The following is a 27,320-nucleotide window of genomic DNA, read 5'->3' as shown; positions in this document are numbered from 1 at the left end:
CCACGGCAGCACTAACGATGTCTGACTGCCTGTGCAGGGAGTGGGCCTAAGCCATCAGTTGGACATCCCCTGAGGGCTCCGAGAGGGAGGAGGCTGGGCTGAAGGACCCTTTGAGTGCACGAATTTCTTGCACTGGGCCTCTAATATAAAATAATATTGAATGTCTCCCTAGCTGGTTTAGCCTAGTGGATATAGCATCAGCCCACAAACTGAAGGATCTCAGGTTCAATTCTGGTCAAGGGCATGTACCTCGGTTGCAGGCCTGATCCCCAGCCCTGGTCGGGGAGAATTTGGGAACCAATCAATGTGTATCTCTCACATCGATGTTTCTCTCTCTCCTCCTTTCCACTCTCTCTAAAAATCAGTGGAAAAATATCCGCTGGTGAAAATTAACAACAACAAAAATAATAATAATAATGAATATCAAAGAATGTTTTAAAATGTGCTAAAATTAGTTTACTATCACACAAAAAATTATAAAACTTTTAGAACAGGAGGAAATCTTTAGAGTCAGAACAGAAAAAAATTGGTTTATTGGATTTCATTAAAAATTTTGCTCTTTAAAAAAACCTGTTAAGAAGACAAACTAAAGACTGGGAGAAAAATACCTGCAATGTATACATTCAACAACAACAATAACAATAATAAACAGCATCTAGATTATATCATGAACTTTCAAAACTCAAGAGTGAAAAAATAAACAATTAGAAAATGAGCAAAAGATGTGAAGAAACACTTTCCTGAAGAGGATATACAGATGATAAACAAGCACAAAAAAAGTGTTAGACTTCATTTGCCACTAGGGAAATGCAAATTAAGACTACAATGAGATATTACTGCACACCTATCAGAATGAAGAAACTGAAAAATAGTGACAACACCAGATGCCATTGAGGATGTAGAGAAACTGGATCACTCATATACTGCTAATGGGAATATAATATGGTACAGCCACTCTGAAAATAATTTGGCAGTTTAAAAAAACACACACCTCAACATGTAACTACCATATGGCCCAGAAATTGCATTTCTAGGCATTTATCCTAGAGAAATGAAAACTTGTATTTACATAAAAACCTGTACATGGTTGTTGCTATCAACTTGCTTCGTAAAAGCCCCAAACTATGAGTAACTCAAATGTCCTTCAACAGGTAAATAGTTTAACCAACTGTGGTATAATCATACCATGAAATACCATTCAGAAACAGAAAAGGAACAAACGATTTATTTACACAACAACCTAGATCAGCGATTTTCAACATTTTTCATCTCTTGGCAGACATAAACTAGTTACTAAAATTCTGCAACACACCAAAAATATTTTGCCAATCTGACAAAAAAAATAGGTAAAATTTTTATTGATTCACACTGTACAGCTATTGTTGCGTTGGCTGTTGTCATTTTTTATTTGACAATCTAAGGGAAAAGATGTCAGTGCCCCTGACTAAATAGTCAGGTATTGCAAGTTTTAGAAATTCTTGTGGTACACCAGTGTGCCGTGGCACCCGGGTTGAAAATCACTGACCTAAATGAATTTCCAGGAAATTATGTTAAGTGAAAAAATATGACATTTTGCAAAATTATACAAGTAGAGAACACAGTGGTTGCCAAAGGTTAACAAAGGGGGTTGTGGAAGGGCAGTAGCTATAGCTATAAAAGGGCCACATATGGATATGGAAATGTTCTCTCTTTTCTTAAAAATATCATCTTTGTTTCCACCCATATAAGCCATCACCCCAACACCTTGCTTATCCTCATCAATAGAGGATGTTGCTTCTATTAGACCCAAACTCTCTCAACTGCCTCCCCTCTGCATGGGTGATTTTCAACAACCATATTTGATGTTTCCTAACACCTTCTTGTTCCATTGCATGAATGGAGCTGAGTTGTCTACAGCACTCATCTGCCCCTGGACAGTCATTCCGTCATGTATTTCCTGAGCATGGGTACACATGCTGAGGAGGAGGAAATAAATGTTCTATGTCTTGACAGAACTGTAGTAACATCAATATCCTGGTTGTGATTTCATCCTATAGTTTTGCAAGATGCTACCATTGGGGGCACAGGCTCTCTCAGTATTATTTCCTATAGCTGCATGTGAAACTACAATGATCTCAAATAAAAAATTTACTTAAAAATCTGGCCACTCAGTGTGTGTGTGTGTATATATATATATATATTTATATATTAGAGGCCCGGTGCATGAATTCATGCATGGGTGGGGTCCGGCCAACCTGGCCAAGGGGAGGGGACATGGGTGGTTGGCCGGCCTGCCTGCTGGTCGAACTCCTGGTTGAGGGGACAATTTGCATATTAGCCTTTTATTATATAGGATATACACTGAATGGCCAGATTATTATGCATTCAGAGATCATAATAATATGGCCATTCAGTGTATATTTATGGTAGAAAATTTAATAAAAATACCTCTAATCTCATTACCCAAAGATATCAACTGTTACAATTTTGTGTAAATCTGTGCAGTCACTTTTTCAATCTACATATGCTAAAACAAAGCAAAGACAAAATGGGATCATGGTCTATGTGCTGTTTTAAGATTTTCCCCCATTTTTAGCATTATATAGCAAACATTTTCCCATGTACTTCAATATCTTCTACATCATATTAAAAAATATAATCTTATTCTATTGCTTGAATGCATTATAGCTTTATCTGGACAATACCCTGTTGAGGAGATTGCAACCCAGGCTGGTGACATTCCTAGGTAAGAAAAGCCTGAAGAACATCAGTGACATATCAGTGATATAATAGAAATATAATCATGTAAAATAAATTTCTTAATATGTGCATGTTAAGATATGTTATTTTTATAATAAAAGAAAACAAGTTAATAAATTAAAAGAATAAGCCACATTCACTTATTATTAGTTTAAAAAGATATTTTCTGCACTTTTTATAAAAAAAATTCTTGGCAGAAACTTTTAGGAAACATATTAAGTTCAGCCTTTTATAGAAGGAAAAATCTTTAATTTACACCCTCTAAAGAGAAGCTCATTCCAAGTCTTTGGCTCACAAGGTCCACCCATTTATGGAATATAATTTTATCCTACAAGTGCTTCTCTGATATTTCAACACAATCTCTGACAGGAATTGTCAAAGGTGATTTATTATCTGTCAGGGTCCTTCCTCTCTTGTTCATTAATGACAGTTGGAATGGACAATCAGCACACTCAGATTCCCACATATTGAAGTGCCAAGGGACTGGGTGCCCAGCTGTCCCTGAAAAAATCCTACCCATTGAGAACAGCCTGGCTGAGGGGCAGGAAAGGAAATAGGCAGTCATCCTGGTCCCAGGTGACCAGAGGACACGGACTGTTTTCCTATTAAGAGAACTGGTCCTGTCCCCTGGTAGGCCACCCCCTTTTGGGTATAGGTGAGATGATAAAACTTACAACAACTTCATTTCCCAATAGAAGTTACATCATATTTTATCTTTACACATTAGGCCACTAAGTACAACTCTCTGTCCAGCGTCTGCATTGGACTTACAGCGTTGGGCCAAGGAATGAGGGCAGAGTTTGACACATTGTTTAATGTTCATGGCAGCAGTTTGAGAATTCTATATCTGAATATTTATAAGAAAGCTGAAATGGGACTGTTGTTGGGAAGCTCAAGAAAATACCTTTAAGTAGACAGGAACAAACTCTCATCTATTGGAACTGCTTAAAGCCTCATGATATTTTAACATGACTCTTATCCACAATTTGGAATTTAATGGTGGAATACTTGAGTGCAGTAAGTGACTAAAAAGCTGACCCTGGAAAACTTGGGCATCGCCAAAGGATACTGAACCATGACATGGGCACATCCTAGATGGCTGTGTCATCCTTTTGACCAGGAGAAATAAAGAACTAGATTAAGTCAAGAATATTTTTGATTGCTTTATTCCAACGAACTCCAAATAATAGTTTCTGGTTAACTGAATGTCTATGTACTAGGCACTGTACTGGTTTCTAACTCTGCCAAAACCACATAACGTAAGAGTCATATGAGGGCTAGAAACCAAGGCTCAGAAAGATGAAATGACTTGCCAAGATCACACAGGTGGTTGGAACAAAGCAGGATGTGAAGCAATCTGATGCCACGTTATTTGTATTCTCCAATGACACCACTTACACCAATGCCACTACTCACACCACTGCCACTAATCACACCAGTGCCACCACTCACACCAGTGCCACCACTCACACCAACACCACCACTCACACCAACGCCACCACTCACACCAGTGCCACCACTCACACCAAAGCCACCAATCACACCAGTGCCACCACTCACACCAGTGCCACTACTCACACCAACGCCACCACTCACACCAACGCCACCACTCACACCAACGCCACCACTCACACCAACGCCACCACTCACACCAGTGCCACCACTCACACCAGTGCCACCACTCACACCAGTGCCACCACTCACACCAACGCCACCACTCACACCAACGCCACCACTCACACCAGTGCCACCACTCACACCAGTGCCACCACTCACACCAACGCAGCAGGGCTTTGGGAGGCTTTCTATTATATCACTGATACGTCACTGATGTTCTTCAGGCTTTTCTTACCTAGGAATGTCACCAGTCTGGATTGCAATCTCCTCAAAGTGAAAAACCCTGACTCCTATTTTTCTCCATTTTGATACACCTCCTTTGACTATGCTCTATCCATGAAAAAACATACTCTCCCAGAATCATAGAATATTAGAGCTGGAAAAGCCCTTGAAACCATCAGTTTTTTGGTAGAAACAGGCCTGGTAGGAAACTTGAAACCTAATACAATGCTTATTTTCCAAGATTTAGGTAGGAAATTCAAGTCAGAGATGTAACTAATTCCTCAAGGTGAGGCAGATAGTGAATGATAGACAAGACATAAGATGTATACGCAGACACAGTGAGCCCAAACACCAAATGAGGCTATAATTGAGTGTAATGTTGCAGAGAAATTCCTTCACAGAATGACAACTGCTAGATCCTTCCTCATACCCCTCTCTGTATGAAGTATCTTATTTAATTTAAATGTGAAAGGCAAAAATACCTTGTTATTCATGCTTTGCAATTAGCAAACACTTTCTTACATATCATCTTAATTGTTACAGTAGACGCTGCTATTAGCTAAAGGAAATTGTATTTTCTTTTACACATGACTCAACCACAGTTAATGAGATTAAGTGATTTGCTTATGGTAACAGAACTACCAAATAGGAGAAACACAACCCAAAGTTAGTAGCAATTTTTGAGATTGCTTTTAATATCCTCTTTGTTTCTAATATTTGATTATGAAAACTTAGATTTTTAAAATTAACATTTTTCTTATTATAAAAGTATTATACACTGAGTGGCCAGATTATTATGATCTCTGAACTCATAATAATTTGGCCACTCAGTGTGTGTGTGTGTATATATATATATTTATATATTAGAGGCCCGGTGCATGAATTCATGCACGGGTGGGGTCCAGACAACCTGGCCAGGGGGAGGGGACATGGGTGGTTGGCCGGCCTGCCTGCTGGTCGAACTCCTGGTTGAGGGGACAATTTGCATATTAGCCTTTTATTATATAGGATATACACTGAATGGCCAGATTATTATGCATTCAGAGATCATAATAATATGGCTACTCAGTGTATATTTATGGTAGAAAATTTAATAAAAATACCTCCAATCTCATTACCCAAAGATATCAACTGTTACAATTTTGTGTAAATCTGTGCAGTCACTTATTCAATCTACATATGCTAAAACAAAGCAAAGACAAAATGGGATCATGGTCTATGTGCTGTTTTAAGATTTTCCCCCATTTTTAGCATTATATAGCAAACATTTTCCCATGTACTTCAATATCTTCTACATCATATTAAAAAATATAATCTTATTCTATTGCTTGAATGTATTGTAGCTATATCTGGACAATACCTTGTTGTAAAAAAAAAAAAAAAAAAGGTTGTTTGCAGTATAGGGTTTGTTTTTTGGGTTTGTTTGTGTGGTGTGTGTGTTTTTGTTTTTCTTCCCAGTTCTAAGCAGTGCTGTGGTTAACATCTTTGTAGCTAAATATTTGCACATCTTCATGACAGTTTTCTTTGAATAAATTTCTAGAACTGGAATTTCTTGGTGAAAAGATGTGCAAAATATTAAAGCTTTAAAGTTGAATTTGGATAGTCCAAATTAAAAGTTAAGATTAATTTGGCATGCAATTTGATTCAGCAAATTTTTATGGTATATCGGAGCTTCACTAATTGCAATGTTTGTGGATTTTAATGCTAATTTTCTGAGCCAGATGATAAAACATTCACAAGACTGTTCCTATCGTTTTACTCGTTAGCGAGTAAAAGTTCAAATCTGCAGGAGAAGAAAGTCAGAAGTAAGGTACACAAAGCTACACAGTGAGAGGTACTGTCGCTGACAGACCCCAGGTGCCTCCATCCCGGCCTCTAGTGTTCACACCTTTGTGGGAACCCCTCCCCTTGAGTGCAGGCCTGGCTTTGGGACACTCTCCTAAAAATAGAATATGGCAAAGGTGATGGAACATGGTGCATGTGGTTAAAGAATGTGATACAGGACACTCCCTGTGGGCTTAATGAAGTCGGTGGCCAGGATGGAGAAGCCTATGTAGCTAGGAACTGGGGGAAGCTCTAGGGCCTGAGCATGGCCTCCAGCTGACCACCAGCCAGAAGCAGGGCCCTCAGTCCTACAGCCACAAGGAAGTGGGTTCTGCTAACAGCCTGAATGAGCTTTCAGGCGGGTTTTCCCCAGTTGAATCTCGCGACCCACAGGTTGAGAACCGCTAGCAGGGTCGCCTAAGACCATCGGAAAACAGATATTTACATTACGATTCATTAACAGTAACAAAATTACAGTTATGAAGTAGCGACGAAAATAATTTTATGGTTGGGGGTCACAACATGAAGAACTGTATTAAAGGGTAGTGGCATTAGAAAGGTTGAAAACCACTGCTCTAGATGAAAATGTAGCTAGATTGACACCCTGACTGAAGCCTCATGAGACCCTGATGGAGAACTCAGGCCCTGACTCCTGGCCCAGGAACTGGAGACAAGAAACGTGTATTGTGCCTGGCCCATGTGGCTCAGTGGTTGAGCATCGACCTATGAACCAGGAGGTCACGGTTCAATTCCTGGTCAGGGCACATGCCCGGGTTGCAGGCTTGAGCCCCAGTAGGAGGAGTGCAGGAGGCAGCCGATCAATGATTCTCTCTCATCATTGATGTTTCTCTCTCTCTCCCTCTTCCTTCTTCTCTGAAAAACAAAACAAAACAAAAGTGAAATGTGTATTGTTTTAAATCACTAAATTTGTGGTTATTCATTATGAAGCAACAGATAACCAATCCACGGACCTGTCCTGAAACCAGTGAACTTATATGACTTGCACCCTTCAGCCCTTTCGGGGCCTGGCCTCGAATTCTCTCTGCAGTAGCCCTCCTCCCACAAAGTGCGATGTCATTAGAAAATATAATAAAGCAAAATAAAAGTTACACCTAATCCCATTCATTACCCAAAGATATCAGTGCTAGAAAATGGGCATGGACCGATTCTGGGCTTGTTTGCCTTCAAATCCATCCCCTCCTGCCCAGGTGCCGCTCCCTGCTGGGGGGACTGACCCTGCAGGAGGCGTTTTCTAGGCTCCAGCCGCTGGTGTCCCGAAGCCTGCAAGGGCAGGCAGCATGAGGTGGTAGAAATAGAAGGCAAAGAGTGTGGCCAAGCAGTGTGCTAGCAAAACACTTATTAGCTGTGTGATTTGGGGCAAATTGCTTTACCTGTCTGAGCCTCCTGTATGGGTTCAATAGCTACACAGGGGAGTAGGAGAATCGCCTTGTAAGGTGTATTTTTTACCACTTCCTCTGTGCTAGGTACTGTGCTAGAGTTTATGAATCATTGTTCCACTTAATCCTCAAATAATCCTATGCACGAGGCACTATTTTGAACTCTGATTTAGAGATTGAAAAACACTGAGGCTCAGAGATGTTACATAATTTTTTCAAGGACACGGGGTTTGACATGCAGAAATGTGAAAGCCCATGCCCCTTACCATTAAAGTACTTGACTACCTCCCCCTCTCCCCACCACATGGCAGAGCGCTGGCCCTAATGCTGGGTTTGAATTACAGCCTCAGTGAACTTATGTTCCCTCCCTTCCCACTCTCAGAGCGAGGAGCTGAGTTACTGTCCCCAGGCCTCTGGCACTGTCCGCGGGCACTAGAAATAGAAAATGAGGACAAGAAAAGCCATCAGCCATACTATTTGCCAATGAGTTCTCAGCTTCAGAGATGAGTGTTCTCAGGACTCAAACTTCTGAAGCCAAAAGAAAGCCAGGGAATCCCACTTCCTGAGCCAGCTCACAGCGCCGTGGAAGACAAGGGGAAAACGCCATCGTGTGCAGCGTTAGGTTGGGAAACTCGCCACCGGGAGGAACGCAATGTTACGTATGTTTTATCGCTGTCAGAACTGAGGCTGAACTCACTGGGCCACGTCACTGGGAAGGGTTGAGGCCGAGGCTTGAACCGGGGCTGGTGGCACCAGGGTCGCCTCCCCTCCTGCACTCTCTGAACTCACCCGCAAGGCCCGGCTCTGCTGGCTGGGCTCTCAGATAAAGGTCCTCACCTTCCCACCCTCCCCTGGGCGTGGTGCTTGGGCAGCACTTTCCTTTCCCTCCCCCGGGATCTGGCTCTCCCAGCAGGAGCCTCGGGACACGGAGCCAGCTGCTCTCGGATGTTTCCCGCTTACATCAAAGAGGTAAGGGCCGGGCCTGTCTGCACAAGTGCTGGCCGCCGAACTGCACACATGTCCACACACAGCTACACTCCACACACACTCACACTCCCCACACATAACACATGCCACACACACGCATGCATATTACACATAATAATACATGCAACACACTACAGCACATTCATACTCTTACATCACACATGCTCACACACCACACACATATAGGCTTCACACATATATATGTACTACACACACCACATTATACACATCAGACATAAACATGCATATACCGCACACACTATAGCACAGACACCATACCTCACACTCTTGTATGGCACATAAGCACATAACACATGCATATGCACCACACACATACCATAGATAGATACACACATCAACCAAATCACACAGACACAGCACCACATACACACATCACACGTATTCAAATGCACAGCACACAAATCATACACATGCCCCTTCACCACAGAACATATGTACCATACACAGACCTACAAATGCGCGTGCGCACACGACACACACACACACACACACACACACACACACACACACACACACAGCTTTGAGCTCGCACATTTCTAGGCGGCAGCCCCAATGACTGGAGCAGTACCCAGTCATTCTGAGGGACCAGCCACAGACAGCCCCCCGGGGTTCCTTTTCTCCTCCTGGCATCATTATAGCCTTGTTGCTGGATAAATTAATTACAGAGTTGGAGAAACAGAAATCCAACCCTCACCCATCATCCCCCTGAAGTATCAACATCGTGGATCTATTTATGAACTTCAAAATCCAAGGCCTGACACCCTTTGTCACCGTGCAGCCGGCGCCTGGCGGGGAGCCGGGCCCTGCCTTTCATGTGGTGAGAAGCTCTGCGCCCCGCTCTGCCTCCTCTCCAGCGCTCAGGTCACCGGGAGGGTGTCGCTGCGGAGGGAACAAACGCGTGTGCAACGCCGGAGTCCGGGACTCGCTCAGCCACGGGCCGGTGGGAAGTCAGGATGGGAGGGGCGCATGGAGTCCATCCAGGGCCCACAGAAAAGAATTCTTCCCGGAGACCGAACTTACTGTTTGGTCAGATCGGGGGGAGGGGGTTGCCTGTCCAGGAAGCCAAGGACAAGGCCTTATTGGAACCACGCTGTTGAGGCTTATTGGTTAGTTTTAGGATTGTTTCATTTTGGCAGTTACATGGACCAGGATGGCTACCCCTGGTCCCGGAGATGTCTTGACGGATGAATATCATCTACATACGCACGAGATGGTCCTTATTCAGCGTTGGGGACTTCCTCCCCAGCAGGTCCGCCGCCTCCTTGCAAGGCCCTGTATAAAGCCGTGCTCCGGAACCCACCTGCCTGGACAGCAGCTGGAAGTGAAGGAGGGGCGGACACACGCTGTCACCTGCGGCCAGCAGTGAGATGCCCCAGGAGGCCCCACACCAAGGCCTCTGCCGGGTGTGCCCCCCGTAGACAGGGCATCGGCGGCACTGTTTTCCTGGTGCCCGCACTGTGCTCGCTGAGCCAAAACCTCTCCGAGAGGGAGGCCTTCCGAGCTTCCCAGTCCGGTTCCCCTGCAGCGGCAGGGCGGCGGCTCTGTGGGGTGCACGCTGCCAAATGCCAGGCAACCTGTGGAGCCGAGTGCAGCCCCCAGCTGCAAGGTGTAACTGTTTGCCCCGTTAGGCTCAGCACTTCAAAGGCTCCGAGCTTTCACTGGGGGCCAAGGCGTGACACCACCGCGATCTAGATAATGCCGAGAGCAGCAGCTTCTAAATTCGCCACGCAGGTGAGGTGGGTGGTCATGGCAGCCTTGAGGCTGTTGAAGGAAATCTGAGGTGGTGAGAGGAGAGGTTTGGGGAAGGGGGATAGGGCGCAGCGTTTTTGACAGGTGAGACGCATCGGAGAGCAGTGTTTGATCTGTGCTTGGGGGCAGTGAGGAGGGGCTGATGCGATTGCCATCTAGCAGGGTGGGGGGTGGGGGAGTTTGGTCTCAGGTTTTCGCTTCCCTGAGACAGGGTCCCTCCTTGGGAAGCCATGTTCATTTCATTTCAATCCATCGTTTCCCCTGGCCTGCCCCTGTAGCATTAATCTAAGGTTTCAGTGTAATTGCCAGCTCCTTGAGATGTGTCCATCTCGAATGCAGGGAGTTGGGGGGCCGTGGGGAGGCCGCGGCCAGATGAGTGTTCCAGTGTGAAGCCAGCCAGATGCTCTTAAATGTCTTGTGAGGGAGCTTGGCCAGAAACCCGGAGGAGAAGGTTCCCGCAGTGCGGCCTGGTCTGCGGCCACATTTCTGAATGTAGCCTCCCAAGAATTGTAGGGTGGGCTGAATAATCCTGCTTCCTGAGGGCGTGTATGTACCAGGCATCCCCTGATTTCAAGGAAAAACTCAGGAAATACGTGGTCCGAGGAGAAAGGAGCCTCAATAGGGTTTTTGTTGTTATTTTGCAAGGATCTTGAAGTGAATGCCCACAAACTGCCCACGGGATGAATAGCAGCATTCATTTGCCAGGGCAGTGAGGCCAGAGCCGGGCCTGCTGGGAGATCCTGCCCTCCTTCAGCCTCTGGCTACCTGCAGCTCCACTGAGACTTTTCCCCGGCCAGGCGGCCTGGGGTGGTGCGAGCTGGATGGGATCAGCAGATACCAGAATGGAAGCTTCTTCCCTTTGATCCCGGCTCTGACACTGTCTCCTTCTGGCCTCTGGCCATTGGCTTGGCTACTTCACCTCAGTTTCTCTATCTATAAAGTGGGGATAATGGTGTTTACTTACTTACCTCATGAGTATTATGGGAATTAATTACTGCTTGGAAAGTGCTTTGAAGATGAAAAGTGTGAGTGGCATCATCATTATTATGAAATATCTTCCCCTGCTACTGGCCGGGTTCCGCCAGATTCAAGAGAGCATTTCAGCATGGCTTCCAAATGAGACCCTCAGAACCCGCCTCCCCCCTCCCCCCCATGCACAGGTGTGCACGCGCACACACACAGTGGAATATCTGGAGATGGAGAACAAAAGAAACCATTTTCATCTAGGAAAGCGTTCTTCCTACTTTTGGGGCAACGGTAGTCAGGGGATTTGGTGGTGAGGAGGGGCAGTGACCAGTAGACAAAGTAGTCTATTATGCATATGATTAAGCCGGAGCAGAGCCAGATAGTTCCACTCGGCCATGTGCTCATGATGCACAGCACAGAGGCTAATGATGCCTTCTTAAGGAGAACTTTTGTCTTCATCCCTGTGGTACGAGAAACATAACAGCCCTGTCAAACGGCCTTCCGTGAGGGGCCATGGAGAACAAGAACCCTCTTAGGATCTCAAAGTCTCCTAAAAACACGTGAGCTTATCCCTCTTCTCCAATGTGTGTGATCTGACTTTTGGGATATTTAGAGGCAGAAGATAATCGCCTTTTATTTGGATTCTGGTTTTGTCCCTTGGCTGATTGTGAGGATGTGTTCTCATTCTCTTGATCTGTATCTGGTTAAAAGATGATGTGTGCAGCAGGTTGTGCTTGTTAATGGGGCTGAGTGGCGGGTGGGGGGGGGGGGGGCGGGGGAGGGTGGCTGGGGCAAGATTACCAAAGAGAGAAGGGTCTGAATTGGAGGAATAATCTGTTGCATCAAAGTCTACATCTGACCACTCTAGAGGATGTCTTCAATGTGCTAAGTTTCTAATGTAGCATGTACAAAATATATATATAAGTGTAATTTTGCTATGAAAGAAAAGTAGGCAACATCCCAAATTCCAGAAGATACCATTTATGATTATGCTGTTTGTTTATATAATAATTTAGGTACCTCTTTTCCTAGTAGAATAATTATAGGTAGAAAGCCAGGAGGTGACTAAACGAATTACCCTGAAGGGCAGGAACACCAAGCAGGGAACAAGCCAACCAAATCATTTGCATAAATACAACTCACATCGCATACAAAGTATATGGCAGATTTCATGGGAGATTGTGATCTTGAAATTGGGGTGAAAAACATAATGCTATAAGTCAGTGTGATTTTTAAATAGAAACCATTGTGTAATGGGAAGTTATGTACCTGCTTATAGGTATAATGGCCAATTTTTTTTTATTACAAATGTAATTCGTGTTCATTGTTTTTAAAATTAAATAAGAAGAAAAGATTCTTGACAATGAACGTATCCACAATGCTGCTATCTATAGGTAACCATTATTTATGCCTCAGTCCTTCTGTTCTTTCAAAACTTAGATGTATATAAAAATAAAACAATACTGAACACAAGGTTTTGTAACCTCTCTTATACACTTAGAACATTTTCCCACATCAATAAAATAAATGTATTTTAGTGTGGATTGATATGTTTACAAATCAGGGTGAGACATATAGCTTACTAGCTACATATTTTTTTTTTCTGATTTGAATTTCCTGTTTCTATACTAAGCCCATTTTTTCAAATGAGCAGTTCATTTTATTATTGTCATAAATTTGTTAGAGATTTTTAGAAACTGAAGACAATAACCCTTTGTCAGGTATATATTATCCAAATATTTTTCCAATTTGTTCTTTTAATTTCATTTTATTTTTACTTACAAAGAGAAATGTTTAAATTTTGTATAGTCATATTCATAAGTCTTTTCCATTATGATTTTGGCTTTGATTTTCATGCTTCTAAAACTTCCTAAAATTATGCAAATATTCACCAATAGCTAAAATTATTTGGGCATGTCTTGTGGGGAGATGAGAAATACCAGTTAATTTGGGTAGACAGAGTCACAGGAATATCTGTTTGTGTTACTATTTTTCCCTCATTTTTATTTTTCTTTCTGAATTTTTTTTCCCTGAGTAAGCAAAAAAGGAGTTCAAGTTATTTGGCTATCTGTGACCTTTCTAAGACTTTCTTGGGCTTCCATGTCATTAGTACTCAGTCTTTCCTTTTTATAGCAATGCTGTTATAAAAATTATAACTATTTTAAAGCCACACAACCTGTTCCCTATTTGCAGAGGATTTTCACCTCCTGATTCCTCCATATGTTGCTCCACTTCAATATGCCTTCAAGGAATCTTTCAGTACCGAAACTTGAGACTTACTTTTAATCTTAACTCCATGAAATAGAAAATTTCCCTACCTTTTGCCATGCTTAGTGCTTCAACAGTCCCCCACAGAGCACTACTCTGTCCCCAACGCTGGATTCCTGTCTTGGATCCTATTTCCCAGCTCTGTGATCTGGAGCAAGTCATTTAATTTCTCTAAACCTCAGTTTCCTCATCTGTATAATGGGATTAATAATAGCCCTCTATAGCTACTTCACAGCATCACTGTAAGGATCAAATAAGATCATGATTGTAATAGTGCTTAGTAAGCTGTAAAGTAATATACAAACACAGGTGTTACTATTTCCCTTTTATTTGTCATTATAAAGGATTGAATATGACGTGTGACTATAAAGTAATAAGAATCATTTTTTAATGTAGGATGCCAGACTATAAACACCCAAATATGTGCAATCCTTTCAGTAGGCTGTATAAGAAGTCTCAAATTAACATTTACCTTGCTATCCTTGCTCAGAACATGTTTTTTAACTTCCTGTGTCTTTGGGATGGTCCTAGACATTCTCCCCTGGTGTGATGTGTACTTTATTTACCTACTTCACTTTTTCCCCACTACCCTTCTCTTTTCCTTGAACTCAGAGGACCTGCTCAGAGGCCTGGAAGGGGATGAGGCCATGGTGTGGAGATCTCAGGGAATAGGTTATGTGGAAGTTAGGACTGGTCTTATGACCACATTGAAACTGGCTTCCAGGAAGTCTTTTGGGGTTCCATACCAGGAGGAAGATGGGCTTGGAGGTCAACCTTTACAGTATAGGCAAGTACATTATAAACAGGAATCATCAGAAAGTGAATCTCACTCTCTGCTGAGGTCTGTCTGTTCTGTCTCATCAAATAGCATCCATAGAACTGTAGAAGCTGCACTGGACTAAAAGTAAACAAACCTGAGTTCTGCTTCTTGCTCTGCAAGAAATAAAGGAGTGGGACGTATAGTTTACTGTCTGTATATATATTTTTTCTGATTTGAATTTCCTGTTCCTATCCTAAGCCCATTTTCTTTTTCAAATGGGAAGTTCATTTTATTATTATCATAAATTTGTTAGAGATTTTTAGAAACTGAAGACATTACACCTTTGTCAGGTATGTATTTTCCAAATATTTTTCCAATTTGTTCTTTTAATTTATAACTTTGTCTATGGTGTTACAATTTATTTTTACTTAAGAAGAGAAATGTCTAAATTTTGTATAGTCATATTCATAAATCTTTTCCATTATGATTGTTGCCTTTGATTTTTATACTTTGGTTTCATGCTTATAAAACCTCCTAAAAATATGCAAATGTTCACCAATAGCTAAAATTATTTGTGTATGCTTTGTGTGCATGTCTGAGTGACACTGGGCACTGGATCTTAGTTTCCTCATTCTCAAAATAAGAGTATTAAAGATCGTTAAGGCCCCTTTCACCTTGAAAACACTAAGATTCTAGCAGCCTTCCTTGTCATGGTTTTATGGAGGTCTGAAACATTTCCTAGCTCTGGGCCCAGAGTGATAGCTGGGAGAGGACCAGGAGCACTAGGGAAGATCTCTAACATCAGAGAGAAGGCCAGGCTGTCCTCTCCCACCACTCCTCTTCAATATCAGAGGGAGCATTCCAGCCAGCACAGTAAAGCAAGAAAAAGAAATAAAATGCATACCATTAGGAAAGGAAGAAATAACATTGTCTCTATTTGCAGATGTTTGTGTAAAAAACAAACAAACAAACAAAAACACACAAAGAATCTACAAAATAGTTCCTAGAATTAGTGAGGGTCTGTTGTTGTTGTTGAGTTCAACAAAGGTTGTAGAATACAAGATCAATATAAAAAATAAATTGTATTTCAATATACTAGCAAGGGAGAATTAAACTTCAATATTTAAAAATATATATAGCAGCAAAAAGTAGTTATCAATCTATCAAAATATATGCAGGATCTACATGTTGAAAACGTCAAAACCATTATGAAAGAAATCTATGAAGATCTACATAAATGGAGTGATATACTACTTCAAGATTGGAAAACATATTGTGAAGTTGTCAATTCTCCCCAATTTAATCTACAGATTCAAAATCCCAGAAGAGGTGTCCTTTTTTTTTTTTTAAGTATCAAAAAGCTGATGATACACACACACACAAAAAAAGGCAAAGAACTTAGAAAACAATTTTGAAAAAGATGAACAAAGCTGGAGGACTCCCATTACCCAATTTCAAGACGAACTATAAAGCCACAGTAATTAAGACAATATGGAATTAGGGAAAGGATAGACATGTAGAACAACTGAACAGAAAAGAGAACCTAGAAATAGTTGATCCACATAAATATAATCGAGTTATTTTACAAAGGTGCAAAAGCAATTCAATGGAGAAAGAATAGTCTTTCCAAAAAATGGTGGTAGAGTAATTAGGCATTCATGTGCAACAAAATGAACCTTGACCTATTCCTTACACATTATACAAAAATTAATGCAAAATGTATCATACACCTAAATATAAAACTTCTAGAAAAAAATATGAGAACATATGTGTGACTTTGGGCTGGGCAAAGAGTTTTTAACTATGACATCAAAAGCACAATTCACAAAGGAAAAATTGGTAAATTGGACTTAATCAAAACTTAAAACTTTTGCTCTAGAAAAACACTGTTAACAAAGTAAAAAAACAAGCCACACACAGGGAGAAAATATTTGCAAGTAACCTTTCTGTCAAGGTCTTGTAGCTATCTGTACTAATAAAAGGATAATACCGTGGTCGGCAAACTTCGGCTCGTGAGCCACAAGCGGCTTTTTGGCCCCTTGAGTGTGGCTCTTGCACAAAATACCACGGCCTGGGCGAATCTATTTTGAAGAAGTGGCATTAGAAGAAGTTTAAGTTTAAAACATTTGGCTCTCAAAAGAAATTTCAATTGTTGTACTGTTGATATTTGGCTCTGTTGACTAATGAGTTTGCCGACCACTGGGGTAATATGCTAATTAGACCGAATAGACCAGACGTCTTCGGGACATCTTTCCAGACAAAGCCACGGTGGTGGGGGCCGAGACAGAGGCAGTTAGGGGTGCATAGGCAGGCAGGGAAGAGCGGTTAGGGGCGATCAGGCCACCAGGGGAGCAGTTATGGGCATCAGACAGTCAGGCAGAGGCAGTTAGGGGTGACCAGGCAGGCAGGCAGAGGCGATTAGAGGTGATCAGGCAGGCAGGGGAGTGAAAATTCAAACAAGAGATACCACTATATGTCTATTGGCCGTACCAAATGCTGATAAGGAATGCAGAGCAACAGGAACTTTCATTTATTACTGAGGAGAATGAAAGATGGTACACCACTTAAGAAGATAGTTTGCAGTTTCTTATAAAATTAAACATAGACTTACCATATGACTCAGCAATCACTCTCCTAGTCATTTACCTAACTGATTTGAAACTTATGTCCATACAAAACTTCCATGTAAATGTTTATAGCAACTTTATTCATAATTGTCAAAAACTGGAAGTAACTAAGGTGTCCTTCAATAAGTGAATGGACAAATGAACTGTGGTATGTCCATACAATGGGATACCATTTAGCAATAAAAAGGAATGAGCTATTATTTCACACACCAACATGAATGAATCATAAATGCATTTTACAAGTGAATAAAGTCAGACCATAAAGGCTACATAACATATAATTCAATTCATATGATATTCTGGAAAAGACCAAAATTATAGGGATCAAGTACAAAACAGTGGTTGTTAAGAATATAAGAAAGAGGAAGTGTTTCACTAGGGGAAAGACTGGGAACTTTTTTTAGGGTGATGGAATGAATCTGTGTGGTGCTGTGGTGATATATACCTAGCTTGATGCATTTGTCAAAACCCAGACAGCTTTGCAGCACATAATGAACCTTAATATATGCAAATTGGAAACACTGAGAGGTTAGGAGATTTCAGGACAAACGAATATAACTGTATTACAAATATATCACTAACCTCACTGAAGCAGGTGGGCGAGAGGAGACAGAAAGGTGTTCGCCTAAAAAACTTTGGGAAAAGGTGTCCCAACTGGAAACAGCAAGTCAAAGGACAAAAGGAGCTGAACGTAAGCCCTATATTCTAGTTGGCAAAATTGTTTATCATGGGGCTTGGTTTAATAATCCTAAAATTGCCGTACATGTTTATTGGAATCGAATGAATAAATAAGTGGATAACAGATAGTAGATGACAGATTCCTTATGGTTAGAGAAAGAGTTAATGGGTAAGTAAAGGGGAAGGATAGAATGAACCATGTAGTAATGTATTAGGATTAGAAGCATTGACATGAACTCATGTTTAGCTCAATATAGGTACCATTGAATATGTACAGAAATAGTATAGATCTGTGTGCACACATTGCTTAGGATGTAATCATGTATTTCCTTGCTCTATCTACTGAAGGGGATTAGAAGCAGTGGCACCACAGTAGCAATGAGTGTACATTTCAGTCAGATCTTGGTTTCTAATACTGTTCTCCTCAAAAGGACCAAGGACCCAGGGCCCAGGAGAAATGGATGATTCCAGTGATGGGACAGGAAATATGCAAGATGAGCCTGAATCAGCTCTAAGTGCCAGGAAGTAAGGAAACACTCAAAAACACCAAAACATGGACAAAGGGACACAGGAGCCAGCCTGAAAGAGCTCCCGATAGCCAAAACGGCAACAATTTGAGCAACAAAATTAATACCTAGTATTGGGTTAACACACAGAGTTTAAAATAAATAGCCATGAATCGGTATTGATATAAATAAATGACTGAACAAGTAAACAAATGAAGAAGAGACAAATGTCCCATACAGAAAAATTCTCAATAATTTATGTATATTCTCCTTCCTCAAGGTGGTGGAGCTTAATTCCATACACCTTGAGTGGGCTGGCTTTGCAACTTGCTTTCAAAAATTAGCATATGAAAAAGCAACTGTATAGTGAAGAAACCTGGCAAATACTACTTCAAGCAGGTGATCAAAGTAACCATCATCAGAGATAAGTCATGTTGATAGCATGTGCTCCTGATATGATATGTGAAAATGGAACTTCACCTCTGTAGTCTTCCACCCTAAAACCCATAATCCTAGCCTAATTATGATTAAAAACAAAACAGAACAAAACAAAAACCAGACAAATCCAAGTTTCAGGGAATTCTGCAAGATACCTGACCAATGCTCCCTTGATTTTCTGGGACATTAGAGAAAAATTAGTGAAATGTGAATTGTGTTTAGTTAATAGTAATGTATTGGTTGTTAGTTGCAACAAACGTTCCATCTATACTAATAAAAGGGTAATATGCTAATTAGACCAGGAGACTTTCCAGACAAAGCCATAGTGGTGGGGCCAAGGCAGAGGCAGTTAGGGGTGATCAGGCCAGGAGGGGAGGGCAGTTGGGGGTGATCAGGCCGGCAGGGGGGGGGATTTGGGGGTGAGCAGGCCAGCGGGGTGGGGGGGGGGAGCAATCAGGCTGGCAGCGGGGGGGGGGGGGGCAGTTGGGGGCAATCAGGCCAGCAGGAGGGGCAGGGGAGGTGAGAAGGCTGGTGGGGGGGGCGTGCAGAGGAGTGGTTAGGAGCCAGTGGTCCCAGATTGTGAGAGGGATGTCCAACTGCCAGTAGTCGTACATCCCCTGAGGGGTCCCAGATTGGAGAGGGCGCAGGCCGGCCTGAGGGACAACCCCCCACCCCAATGCATGAATTTTGTGCACTGGGCCACTAGTCTATATATATAAAAGCCTAAACAACCATTCGACTGGGAGCAGATACTCAATGCAGGAGCTGCCCCTGTTGGTCAGTTTGCTCCCACAGTAGGAGCACCGCTCAACTGACCAAGGGGCACCAGACACAGGGCTCATGGCTGGCTGCCACAGCCCAGAGACCACAGCAGAGAGCCAGAGAGCCTACCGAGCAGCGGCGGCAGCAGGCACAGCGGGGCAGGGATGAGCAGGACGGCAGGCAGGAGCAGCAGGCGGTGTTGGACTGCTGATTTTGGCCCGATCCCTGCAGGCTATACCGAGGGACGCTACCGGTGCATGAATCTGTGCACCAGGCCTCTAGTATTAATATAAGTTGTAAGCAATAGAGGAAGTGTGTGTCTGGTATAGGGAAATTCTTTGTATAAGCTTTGCAACTTTTTTGTAGCCTATTCTAAAATGAAACATTTACTTAAATTTTATTTTTATTTATTTATTTTTTATATATATTTTTATTGATTTGAGAGAGAGAGGAGGGGAGAGGGAGAGAGAGATAGAACTACTGATGAGAGAGAAACACTAATCGGCTGCCTCCTGCATGCCCCCTACTGGAGATGGAGCATGCAACACCAGCATGTGCCCTGAAGGGGAAATCACATTGGCCTTCTCTTTGTGCATGGGTTGACACACAGTCCAGATTGGGAGAGGCTCATCCTGCCACAGCAGTGCTTCCCAGCCATGAGCCCTGGATCTGGCATCCTCCCAAGGGGAGTAGCCTGTGGGATCAGGCTGAAACTGGCTCACTGACATCCCCCAGGGGGTCCCAGATTGCAAGAGGGTGCAAGCCAGTCTGAGGGACCCCACCAGTGCACGATGGGCTGGGGAGGGATGGCAGGAGGGGTCCAGGTTGAATCCGGACCATCTTGCTCAGTCCCGATCCGCCGGACCCCAGCAGCAAGCTAACCTACTGGTCGGAGCATCTGTCCCCTGGTGGTCAGTGCGCATCATAGTGAGCAGTTGAGCGGCCTTAGCATGTCATTAGCATATTATGCTTTGATTGGTTGAACAGTCCACCAGTCACTGGACAACCAGACACTTAGCATATTAGGCTTTTATTATATAGGACTAGTGGCCCGGTACACGAAATTCGTGCACAGGGGGGAGGGTGTCCCTCAGCTCGGCCTGCACCCTCTCCAATCTGGGACCCCTCGAAGGATGTCCTACTGCTGGTTTACAGAGATCGGGCCTAAACTGGCAGTCAGACATCCCTCTCGCAATCCGGGACTGCTGGCTCCTTACCGCTTACCTGCCTACCTGCCTGCCTGAATACCCCTAACCGCTCTGCATGATGGCCTGCTCACCCCCAACTGCCCCCCGCACTGGCCTGCTCACCCCCAAATGCCCCCCTGCCAACCTGATCACTCCCAACTGCCCCCCTTGCCAGTGTGATTGCCCCCAACTGCCCCCCCCTTGCTGGCCTGCTTGTCCCCAACTGCCCCCCTACTGGCAACCCAAGCCTCCTGCTAGCTCCAGCTCCGTGGCTGCTGCCATCTTTGTTGGGTTAATTTGCATACTCACTCCTGATTGGCTGATGGGTGTAGTGGAATGATGGTCAATTTACATGTTTCTCTTTTATTAGTGTAGATGTGAGTGCATACCAGAAGAAAACCAAAATTGTGTGTGTGTACTCAGAGATATGACTATAGGTGACATTTCTCCTTTCTGCTTTTCTGTATTTTTCAAATGCTGTACTTTACAACAAAAAGATACTAAGTAGCTTAAAAAGCTATAGTCAAATAAGTAGGAGACCATGAAAGAGAACAGTGGGAGCAGGGAGATGGGCCACTCCTGGGGGTCAGGCTGTTCTTTTTCAGACCAGCATCTATAGTCTGACTCAGGAGATAATATTGTCTGGGGGTAGACTGAGAGCCTGAGTCTCCATGGCCATCATTCCTGAGTCACAGTGAGAGAAAGGTCCCGTCTTTCACTTGTCTGCATTAAGAAAGCAGATGAAGTGACTCAAGCACAGTTGGTTAGCTTGCTTAGCCTCCAGATGTGTTTTATTTGTGCTATGCAGTGTTTCAAAACCATGTGAGTATGAATACCTTTAGACTAGGCAGGCGTCTTCTCTGTTTTGTCTACAGTAACCTCAGTTCACATGTTTCTTTAACTGCCTGGTCCTGGAGGCATTCATTTGGATTCCTGATTTAGGTAAAGAAGCAGAAATAAAGAATCTCATATGGGTTAGGAGTTCTGAGATTAAATGAGTAAAAAGCAACTTTTTTTTATTTTTATTCAAGGAGGGAAGAAAAGAGACATTCTAGTACCAGCATCAATCCAGCAGGCCCTGTGCATGTCTCCTTCTGTGTGAGCAGAGCCCCTGGAATTGTTCAGTTCACAGACTGTGCAGCCATACACACTAGCCCTGACTCTCCATCTGTATCTTACTGCAAAAACACTGTATCTTACAGTGTTGCTTAAGGTACTGTTTTAATAAGGCATGGTTTTGATTCATATCTTCAATTCAAAACCGTACTCAGTCATTATCATCATCACAGCCTCGTGATATTTATTGAATATTTACTACATACCAGACTCTATGTTGTCTCATTTGCTCTTTATACTGGCCTAACCAAAAGTACTAATGTTATTCCCATTTTGCAGATGAGAAAATAGAGACTTGGAGAAATTAAGTAATTTGCCCAAGATCTGAATCCAAACAGTCCGTCTGACTCATTAGCCCACCTTCTTAACCACGAAACTTAAAAACTCAGCTTCCTCTTCTCTGCCATGGACAGCACTATAGTGGGTTCCAGCTCAGCACTAGGGAGCCCAGCATTTCTGAGGTGCAGTACATTTATGAAAATATTGGAGTTAATTATTTTATTTTATTTAGAAATAATTGCTATTTTAATCTATATGACATTGATTTTTCTGTATTAAAAGATCATTACATAAAATTTTGAATATTATTAATAATTTTTTCATTTACTTGGGTGAAAGTAACTATATTATGATTTCTCATTTTCACTTTGTGCTAAATTTTATTTTCAAATTATGTAACCTTCTTGATTGTTTTTAGTAAATGCAATATTTCAATATTGTCATATATAGTTTTTTATGCTTAATGGTTTCTAGTCAGGTCAGTGTTTAGGATATCATATTATCATAGATGTCTCTTTTGCCATAAGAATATATATATAGTAGAGGCCCAGTGCATGAAATTCATGCACGGGTAGGGTCCCTAGGCTTGGCCAGCTATCAGGGCCAATCGGGGCTTTCCTTCTCCCCGCTGCTGGCTGCCGGCTGGGACCTTCCTTCATTCCACGCCACCCCCTGGTGGTCAGCGCACGTCATAGTGAGGGGTTGAACTCCCGATTGGTAGAACTCCCAAAGGGACAATTTGCATATTAGCCTTCTATTATATAGGGTATAGCTATTAGAAATATGGCATAACTTGGATACTAATTATATTAAAATCTGTTAGTTAATATTACTACTTAATCCCCTTCTACAATGAGCAGCATAATCAAACAGATTTCCAAAGAAGACATATTGAAGCACAGATGGGTTTTTGATCTCTCTCAGGGAAGTCAAGTGCTTAGGGAAAACTAGAGAATTATAGTATTTGAAAGGGGGAAAAGGAATTGTGTCCAAGAGAACAATGTTAAAGCGGTTAAATTTGGTGCCTAAAGCAGCAAGCTTGCAAAGGTTTCCTTGGGTTGATGTCAAGGCCAAGAGTTTTGCCAATGGCTGCATTTGTATCACCTTTTGAATATACAGGACAGAGGCTGTGCTACCAAAAATATAGCTTTTACTCCTCAAGTTATCAAAAATAAAGAACTTTCCCCTCCTCAGGAAACACATCCTCCATGGGTGAGAAAAACATGTTCTAAAACCTTTAATGACTCTCAGATCTGCATCTCCAGGTGAGCTCTCTCTCCTGAAATCCAGACCTGTGCCCAGCTTTTCACGGTATACCTTTGCCTGGATGCCTTACTGGATCCTCAGATTCTTCCAACACTTTGTCTCTGTCTCCCCCACCACCCACATAACAATAACAGCCATAACCACAGCAATAACCTACCTCATGTAGTTTCCATTCAAGCCCTAGAAAAGCCAACCAATGGAATTAGCCCCTTCCTTCAACCTACAAATACAGCTGATTACCAACTCATGAAGATTTGATTTCTTTAGTGTCTCTCGCATCCCAGGGCTATCGTACAGGCCTGCCCTCCTCCCTGCTCTGACTATGCCTCCTGGACAGCAGACAGTGTCTAATTGACAACTGAAACACTTAATGGGCTTCTAATGCCCATCGCCAGATAGTGCCCAACCAAGTATTTGTTTGTTTGTTGTTGGAAAGAAGGAGAAATGAATGAATTGCTACAGAGTTAATATTGTGGGAAATGTGCCTGTCTGGTCATTTGAATCTAAAATGGAGAGATTCTGTTTCTTTTTGTTGTGAGCTTCCTTTCTAAACTTTTAAAAGACTTTTGGAACTTTTCTTAGATCCATCTGAAAGAACTTTCTCTAAGCTTCGTGACTATGTGAAAGTTAAATGTCAAGTCCATGCATTTATTTTTACACCACGGACTCCTCCATGCTGCTTGGAGGAGCAAGTTATGTCTATTGATGCCTTTTGGTTGCAGGCTCGGCCTTCCGGTGTGTGTTTCTCTAACAGCCTTCATCAACCCATTCAGAGATGGAGTTAAGCTACAACTGTTGTAAGTGATCCACTATAGAGACTGAGTTGACTTCTCTTCTGTGCATCTTCCAGAATGGCACTAGCTCTTTGCCATCCTTGGGAGAACTGAGAAAACAGTTACTTAAGTCAGTTTCTGTTTTGTGGTTCACAGGAAAAACCCTCATGCAGAAAAGCTGCAGGGTTGCAAAAAAAGCCTTAGGAAAAGTTTCTCCGAGGCCTGACCAGAGATTGTGATTCTCTGAATAATGGATGGGCCAGTCTGGCCTTACCCTTGCTAGATCATCCATTCACTGCCTTCTGCTCCAGAAAGCAAGAAAGGCCCCCTAGCCATGGATATGAGACTAACAAAATACCCTGGTTCTTTATCTTCTGAGTCCCCTTTAAACACTCCAACAACATGTAGCCTCAGAGTTGGAGATCTAAAAAACAACAACCCTGCATCCTCTACTTCATTTGGAATCTCCATTTGCTGGGAACTAGGCTGGCACAAAAGGAGTAGGCTTCGTGGAAAGCTGTTTTCTTTTGCTTCTTTTTGGGAAGGAACAGTTAAGAGCTGTGATGGCAGACATGAAAGTGAGCCCAGGCTTTTACAATTGGCCTCCTTTGAAAAACCTTTCCTTGACCTCTGTTCCCTAGGAAGAGGAAGGTTGCTACCAGGAATATCACGAGGTTCCATTGATGAAATGTCTCCCCAACCAAACCCTGTATGATGACAACTAGTGGATGGAAAAATTCCCCCCAGATCATGACTGGCTATCCACCCTCCAAATTACTTCACTGCCTGCCAAAGGTTATCTATGAGGAACTAGGAGAGGAAGTGTATTTAAAAACATCCCTGGGACTTGTATACAATGTCTTAAGGTGTTTGATCCTTTTATGAACTGTTGACAGCTTTTTGCCATTGAAGTCCATGTGAGAGTTGCCAGCCAAGCAAAAGGAGGAAACAGGGCCAAAGTGCTTGACCAAAGAGCCCCTGAGAGCTGGTTAGATCACAAGACAAGCCGGCCAGAGAGAAGGAATCGCCCAGAATTCCAAGAAAAGCTTAGGCAGCTGTATTAGCCATTTCAACAAGACCTATTTTGGCCTTCCAAGTGTTTCCCTTTGAGGGTGATATCTTTTTCACTTCCAGTATCATCACCATTCATTCAAGGCTCCATGCAAATGGTAATTCCCAGAGTTGAGGATTATTAATAACCACTACGGTGCACCAAATCAGCAAACGCACTTCATTAGGCCATCACCAAGCAAACTCAGTTGAGTTTCCTAATGGCCATGACAGTTGCTTAATTGGACTGTAACTCTGCTTAATTGGGACACACTACCGCTCTAGCTAGGGTGTTTTTCCCTAGCTCCTGGCGGGTCTGTCTGTCTGCACTTCATTAGGTTCTCAGTATTTCTGTGAAATGTGCCCGATGCCAGCTGCAGTTCTACTCCTTCCCACGTGGGCAAGTATTCGTGGAGACTCTAACACTGATATCAGTTTAACAAGCCATGAATTGGAGGGAGGTCCTTAGCTCAAAAATGAGCATGTAAGATTTATGCTCCTAAGTCAATAATAATGCAACATTACCCTCATTCGTATGGAGGGTTTCCCCAAACCCTCTCACTCCTACTTTTCATGTTGGTCTATATCCCCTCCTCATTGCTCCCGTTTTATAGAAGCCCACCTTTCCAACACAGGCTTTGTACGCCTCCTGCAGCTCAGCTCACAGCTCAAACTCGATATAATACATAGCTCTTTCCCATGCCTCTCTGCTTAGCTCCTTCCAAAACTGACCTTATGCCATGACGGTTTTCTGGGTGATGTGCCCATTAGTGACCCATTTTATGTGAGTTCCCATGGACACTGACATAAACACACATTCTTGTCACTGGTGTCTCCTGGTCACTATGTTTGTCATATAGCAAGTGCCCTTCCACCAGCCAGCCCGTATCATGGGAGGATGACTCCATTTGTTCTATAAATTCCTACAATCTTACGAGGATCTATACTTCAAAAATAATATTATCACAGTCATGCTGATGTTGTAGACAGCCAAACAACAGCACAGAGTTAACAAACAAATTTTCTAGAGACTTAGAGTCCATTAGACATTCACAATTTGGAGAAGGAGGCCGTGAATTCTACATTTCCACGTCCATGTTGCAACCACATTCAACAAGCATAAGGTTTCTTAGAAAAGCCTAATTTTCTTCCAAAACAATCTGCTTAAAAAAAAAAAAACTTAGTTATTTCTTTTGCTTCATTCAATAGGCCTCCAATTATGTTTGTTTTTTAATAAGTTTGACTCATTTTCATATTAAATTGCTTGATCATTTCTTTTAAGTTAGTAAGGCGTTTCTGTGCTGTGCTTTGAAGTACAGTTTTGGGGTTTTTTTGGTTCCCCTTCAGGGTATGACAAACTATTACATTGTCTTGAGAACTGGGGATAAACTGGATCAGAGAGACAGAGCAAGTGGAGCTCAGGGACATGATTTCTAAATAACATTTCCCCTATGAATGATCCTACATTTCCCTCTTATTCATGTTTTTGTGTTGGTGTTTTTATTGTGGTCTAGAATGAGACAAAAAAATGAAATAGTAGATCCACATGTGAAATATATCTTTCGAAACTGATATATATATATATTTATCCCAAGGGCCTGAGCTTTTCTGTAGAGACCCCCAGATAAGTAAAGGAGATGTGAAGGAACCCCCAACCTTATGGCTCTAACTAACAGTCAAACCGCTTGTTTATAAAAGGACAGCTCCTCTATTACACAAATGATAACTTTGGCAAATTTTAAGTCTTAACTTATTGCATTGTAGACCTTAATTTCTATGCTTTGAGAGATAGTGTGTCCTGAGTGAGAAACGCAAGAACTTTTGAATCAACAGATCTAAACTCAGGCCCAATATTAGCTCTTGACCTTGAACAAATAATTTTAGTCCCTGAATTTCAGTTTCTCCATAAACCAGAAACAACAAAACCTACTTGACAGGGTAGTTATGTACATAACATAGAGTACTGGGCCCACTTGGAGTGCTCCTTAGCTCACAAGCAGGGGAGAAGTCTCCTTTAGCCCACCCCATTCCTAGAGAGCACCCACAAGGCTGTGGATTCTACCTCTGGTCAAGTGCATAATGGTGCCC

Source organism: Eptesicus fuscus, chromosome 2, assembly GCF_027574615.1.
Source record: "Eptesicus fuscus isolate TK198812 chromosome 2, DD_ASM_mEF_20220401, whole genome shotgun sequence".
Lineage (NCBI taxonomy): Eukaryota > Metazoa > Chordata > Mammalia > Chiroptera > Vespertilionidae > Eptesicus > Eptesicus fuscus.
Note: the sequence above shows the minus strand (reverse complement) of the source record.